Raw genomic sequence first — 7,155 nt, 5'->3', positions numbered from 1 at the left:
CTATCATGCTCAAGTTTTGCTCATGGCAATTTTGGTACTTACTGGCCCTTGAGGAAAACACAAAATCCATAACTGGGCAATAGCTTTTATTGTCCTTCAGATGGAAGAAGCTTTCTTTCCTCTGGGGCTGTAACGATTTCATCCAGGCACTAGGTAAAAATCACCATATGACCTCAGTTGGCTTTTTTACCTAGTGCATCATTCTAAAATTAATTTCCAGCTTTGCTTATATAAAGACTGTCATGTTTGTCTCTACCTCTATTCTGCTGACTCAGGAACCTGTGTGTTTTGCCCAGGGCAATGGACAGATCTGAGTTACAACCAGCCATCAGTTCTATGTCCAACTATGCATTGCTAGGTTGTAACCTGATGCCTACACACCTTCATGATTCATTTACTTATTCAGCCTCCATCTTGAGTATGAGTTTAACATCTGGCCTATTTTTTATTTTATTTTTTGGTGGTGGTGGTGGTGGGGGGTTCTTTTCCATCTGTCTAGCCTGCAAAGAGTTCAAGAGAACTCAAACTTTCTTGGTATCTTGGTTGCTCCTCATAAATATGGTTTGAGTATGGATTTTAGTTATTGCAGGCATTGGTTTTTCCAGGACACAAGGCATAACTCACTTGTAACCATTTTCTTTATTTCTGACAGAGGTTGAAGCTGAGAAGTAATACTATCCTGGGTGGGATGGGGATACTCACAGTTCTTCATCATAATAAGCCTATGTTTTTCTGGGGATCTTTTGCAGACAGCTTTTCAAGAGCATCCCCCCTCCCCCACTATGCCCTATGTTCATTCATGCCACCCGCATGCCTCTATTTGCTGAAAGATTTGTGAGATGTAATGCATCTAAGACAAAGAACTTTTAATTATTACTTTCAAGGCATGAAAAGCCTGAACAAATCAGAAAACAAGTTCAGCCTGCTTTGGTTTGGGGATTTTTTTTGTACAGCTCTGTCTCTTCACATTTCATAGAATCATAGAATCATAGAATCATAGAATCGTAGAGTTGGAAGAGACCACTAGGGCCATCCAGTCCAACCCCCTGCCATGCAGGAAATCCAAATCAAAGCATCCCTGACAGATGGCCATCCAGCCTCTGTTTAAAGACCTCCAAGGAAGGAGACTCTATCACCTTCCGAGGAAGTGCATTCCACTGCCGAACAGCCCTTACTGTCAGGAAGTTCCTCCTAATGTTCAGGTGGAATCTCTTTTCCTGTAGCTTGCATCCATTGTTCCGGGTCCTGTTCTCTGGAGCAGCAGAAAACAAGCTTGCTCCCTCCTCAATATGACATCCTTTCAAATATTTAAACAGGGCTATCATATCACCTCTTAACCTTTTCTCCAGGCTAAACATCCCCAGCTCCCTAAGTCGTTCCTCATAGGGCATGGTCTCCAGACCCTTCACCATTTTTGTCACCCTCCTTTGGACACGCTCCAGTTTCTCAATGTCCTTTTTGAATTGTGGCGCCCAGAACTGGACACAATATTCTAGGTGGGGCCTGACCAAAGCAGAATACAGTGGCACTATTACTTCTCTTGATCTAGACACTATACTTCTATTGATGCAGCCTAAAATAGCATTGGCCTTTTTAGCTGCCGCATCACACTGTTCACTCATGTTCAACTTGTGGTCTACTTGGACTGCTAGATCCCTTTCACACGTAGTTTCATTCAGCCAGGTGTCACCCATCCTATATCTGTGCATTTTATTTTTCCGCCCTAAGTGCAATACCTTACATTTCTCTGTGTTGAATTTCATTTTGTTAGCTTTGGCCCAGCTTTCTAGTCTATTCAGGTCATTTTGAATCTTGATCCTGTCCTCTGGGGTATTAGCTATTCCCCCTAATTTGGTGTCATCTGCAAATTTGATAAGTATGCTCCCAATTCTGTCATCCAGGTCATTGATAAAGATGTTGAATAGCACTGGGCCCAGGACAGAGCCCTGTGGGACCCCACTGGTCACTTCTCTCCAGGATGAAAAGGAGCCATTGTTGAGCACCCTTTGGGTTCGGCCGGTCAACCAATTACAGATCCATTTAACAGTTCCTTTGTCTAGCCCACATTTTACAAGCTTGTTTGCAAGAATGTCATGGGAAACCTTGTCAAAGGCCTTACTGAAATCAAGATATACTATATCCACAGCATTCCCTTCATCTACCAAGCTGGTAATTTTGTCAAAGAAAGAGATTAGATTTGTCTGGCATGACTTGTTTCTCTGAAACCCATGTTGACTTTTTGTGATTATGGCATTGCCTTCTAGATGTTCACAGACTCTCTGTTTAATGATCTGCTCCAGAATCTTTCCTAGAACTGATGTCAGACTAACTGGACGATAATTGTTGGGATCCTCTTTTTTCCCCTTTTTGAAGATGGGGACAACGTTTGCCCTTCGCCAGTCTGCTGGGATCTCTCCTGTTCTCCAGGAGTTTTCAAATATGATTGCCAATGGCTCCGATATTACATTTGCCAGTTCTTTTAATACCCTTGGATGGAGTTCATCTGGTCCCGGAGACTTAAATTCATTTAGATTAACAAGGTGTTCCTCTACTTTCTCTTTCCTTATTCTGTGCTGAAATTCCCCTATTCTGTCCTCTGCTCCATTATTTACATAGTTCCCAGATTTTTATTGATCTTGTACCTGCTGTTATTGTTTGTGTATCTCTATGGATGAGCACTGTGCATTGATTTGGATTTGGTAACTGAGATGAAGACATATGGGTGGCATCATGTTAGAGACACAAACAGGCATAAAACCAATTTATGCCTCCCTCTGTCCTCTCTTTTTTTCTTGTGGCAATCAGAATTCTCTTTCTTCCTTGTGCAGTGACCACTATACCTCCATGGACATTTAGTGGCCAATGGAAAGTGAGGAATGGCTGAGAAATATCTGGCTATTTCTCTACAGCCAGATACATGACCATAAAGGCACTCACTGAGACCTCCAGAAGTCCTGGAAAAAGACGTCATCATTGTATGCCTGGCAACACTCAAATAGTGGCTGTGAAGCAGGGCACAGGAGGATGGTAAATCCTGTAGGAGGGGAGAGGGGAGGCGTTTTATAGTTCTACCACTTTAACAATCTACCTCCCAGTGCAGGATCTTGGCCATCCTGGAACCATCTTACTTATACATCTCACTGCCAAACTTTGTGTCCTCAACAGAATATTTCTGTGGGCATATAAAGTAAAGCACAACTTTACAACAGGGGGTTATTTCCCCACTTCCGACTGGGAGATAAGATCCTTCTCTTTCAGATATGAAGAAATGTGTGGCCCTCCTTATATTGCTGGACTTCAGCTTCATCTTCCATCATCTCTTACTCCTGAGTATGCTGTCTGGGGCTGATGGAATTTGCCATCCAATAACATCTGGAAGGCTATGTGTTCTCCTATTCCATTCTTAATAAACTTGGGCAATTAAAGTAAAATGAGAAATGAGAAAATTCCAGATAACTGAAAGAAGGAACAAGATGATAGATAGATAGATAGATAAATAAATAAATAAATAAATAAATGTATGTTCGTTTTTCAGTTTGGCTGTAGTCAAGCAACATGATCATCTAATGAACTCTGACTTATTAGGTATAAGCCATGTTCTAGTTCATGGTACCCTATTACTCCTACTTGCAACAGGACAGGCTAAACTTAGTAAGTGTTTTGTTCTAATGGGAGTACTGTACTTTCTTTTCTCTGGATTTATTTTCTCCCAGCATGCCAGAGAAAGAATCCAAGACTTGTTTTAGGCTTGTTAGAAGGGAAGGGGACACATTTGCATTCAGACAACACATGAAAGTGGCAGTGGTCAGATGATATGCTGCAAGTGGAAGCCATTGGGGAATGCACATGCTCACACTCATAACCAATATGCCTAGGCCCCCATAGTTTGTTGACTTATCATGTGGTCTTGTCATTTTATGCATGTGTTTAATTTTCTGAAAGTTTGTTCCCTCTATCACAAGGTAAAAGAATCTATTTGGCTCTTATTGAAATGCTTTTCCTGTTGCAATTTCTGACATTTACTTCAGACCTGACAGCAACCTTCCTAAGAGATTCTGTCTATGAAGGAGCCGAGAGTTTCATACAGGATAGAGGCAGACCCAGATCTCGAAATGGGAAGAAAAAAAATGTTGCTTTTCTTTTAATGCTTTTGTTCCCAGTCACCTTATGACCATGGGGGGCAATGACCTTCTCGTTAAAAATGGTTGCTGTCTGAACCACACTCTGTTGTGGCTTGATCACACATGTCTCTAAATTCATCTGTGAAATGTTGGAGGGTTGATTGACTGGAATGATTGACTTAATAATCACCCTGGGTTGATCAACTCGAGGGCAGTTAACAACAACAAACAGCAACACTTAAAAATAACTGTTAGAGAGTTCTAGCCTGCTTCCCTGGCCCACAGGACAGAATTCAAAGTACTTCTACATAGGATGAAGCCACAGGAGCAAAAATGGTATAAAACTATAGTCAGGGCTCTGTATCCACAATTTCTGTACCACAGATTCAACCATCCACAACTTGAATGTGTGTGCATCTGTGTGTATACCAAAATTCCAAATAGCAAACCTTGATTTTATGTCTGGGGTCTTGCAACAATATCAGATTTGTATCTGTTGCTGGAGCTCAGACATGTGGGTGAGAAAGATGGAAAAATGCAAATCTAATCTAATTTTGCAATTGTTTTATTATTTTTTTGAGAAAGAAAATCTAGCATGAAAGGTTAAAACCTCCATAACAAATAGATATATAGAGGCTTTGTGTTTTTAAAAGAAATTATATTCAATGTTTCGGTTCCCATTTAAGCTCAGTAGAGTCTTTGTGATATATTTGTTCATTCATCTAGGAACAGATACATCATACAGATTCTGCTGATCACACAGCTTGTTCCTAATGTTTTTGCATTTTGGATTGTACTGACTGGAAGTGAGTTTGTAGGTTATATTCCCCATGCTATATGTGCATCAAAGCCTGAGCTTGTACGCACAGCTTTACTTATTTGATAGTAGCCCCACCACTCTATCTGAAAAGTGTAGGGTTGTTTCCCCCTTCCAAAAAGGTGTATTTGACTACAGGCTCAGGATTTTATCACATCAGCCCACTGTACCACCAAAATACTGCTAGTTTAAGAATGGAAGCATACTGGTTTGGCATCATGTATTATCACACTTTTTTCTCCAATAGTACTTTGACAACTCATGGTTATGCAATCTCTCTTCTGCCCAGCCTTTATAACCATGCTTTCCTGCCTATGTCCTACCCTTTCAGTATCTTTCAGCGGTTGTTGTTGCTGTTGTTATTATTACCACAACTGGAAATGTGGTGACATAAAAAACATTAAAAAGAAAATAAAAGTAAAACCAAGGGGAAGAAGTACAGAATCATCCCACTCATATCACACGACTGTCTGAGAAGTGGAACTGTAGCAGAAAGGACCTATGAAATGGAAATTCATAGTAGAAAAGCAGAGCAATTGGGAGGCATCGACAAAAACCTGTAAATGAAAAGGAGCACTCCAGCAATGGATGGAACGCAAAGAAGCAGCAGGACAGTCACAGCATCATGTGATAAGTATTGGCTAAACACATTTTTATACTGTTGAAATTCCGACTTCTAACCTCATGTGATAAAGTCGTCAGTCACTTTCTCTTTGTTTACAGAGGCTGATCCTTAGAATTCCATTAGTCCATTTCTCTGACATGATGTTGCTTATGTGAGACACCTGAATGATCTCTTAAATGCCTGAGAAAATAAATATGATGTATCCCTCATACCTCCTCTTCTGGAACCAGAAATGAAGTCAGCAAGGAAGACTGTTATACTGCAAGTATCAGAAGACTGAAGTAATATCTTCTGTGAACTTCTTTCAAAAATGATTTGTGAAAATAATATACTAGTTATGGCACTTGTTATTGTTGGTTAAGAAAACCTATTATTCACAGGTGTATGCAGTGCCAGGTAATGTGGTACAGTGGTTTGAGCATTGGATTATGACTCTGGAGAATGGAATTTGATTCCTCATTCAGCCCTGAAAACATGATCTTAAGTGAGTCTGAGCCCTGAAAACTCTATTAAAAGGTTGCCTTGAAGGCACACAACCAAGTATGTGGTGCAACCCCATTGCTTTTAATTAGGTAAAAAAGTAAAATTAATTTTTAAAATCGTGCTCTTGGAAAGAAAATTTGAAACAGAAAAGCAACAGCCTAGCTGATGTTATGGAAAATATTTCCAGCTTTTATCTAATGGTTATGCAATCTTTTGTGGTCAAAATTCAGCCCTCGGCCACACCCAACCTACATTTTTGGCCAGCAAAGCAACACCTTATCCAGACTAGTCTCAACTTTAGATTGTGTATGGATGTGGTGGTGGTGGGGGGAACAGAACCATGCCTGCTGGCATAATTTCTGAGTATGAAACTGAAGTTGTGAATGGTCTACATGTACAGAGCTGTAAGTCAGTAGACTCTGTATGTGCATTTAAGAATCTTAGCCTGAATAGTTGTATAGTCCCAACTAGAGTTTGTTATCATCGTTATTTGCCACTAAGTCAGATTCAACCTATGGTGATCCTATGAATGAGGGACCTCCATGACCCATGGTCATCAACAGTCATGCTCAGGTCTTATAAAACCAGGGACCTTTTATTGAATCCATCTATAATTCCTCTTTTCCTATTCTCTCCCAGATTACCAAGCATTATTGTCTTTTCCAGTGAATCTTGACATCTCATACACTTGTCCAAAGTACAACAGCCTCAAGTTTAGTCATCTTGTCTTCCAGGGAGAGTTCATGGTTGATTGGTTTTACGACCCATTCATTTTTCTTTTTAGCAGTCCACTGTGTCTTCAGAATTGTGTCCAGCACCAGAATTGGTGTCTTATTTATTTACTTGATTCATATCCTACCTTTCTCCTAAAATAGGGACCAAAGCTGTTAGGAAGTGGGAATTTTCACACATCAAGAAAAACGGAATTCAACTCTAGTATTTCATATATTATCAGTGGCTAGAATGGGAGGAGGGTTTGGTGATCTGTACTGTCAAAGGCTTTGCTATAGTCAATAAAGCTCATTCTCAAGGCTTGGGGATGGAGGATTCATGGTAAAAATTCACTGTGACATAATGTTTAAAGCTGGGGAGTCCTGTCTATATTAGCT

The sequence above is a fragment of the Sceloporus occidentalis genome, unplaced genomic scaffold, assembly GCF_023333645.1.
Source record: "Sceloporus occidentalis isolate IW3139 unplaced genomic scaffold, rSceOcc1.0.p SCAF_1, whole genome shotgun sequence".
NCBI lineage: Eukaryota > Metazoa > Chordata > Lepidosauria > Squamata > Phrynosomatidae > Sceloporus > Sceloporus occidentalis.
Note: the sequence above shows the minus strand (reverse complement) of the source record.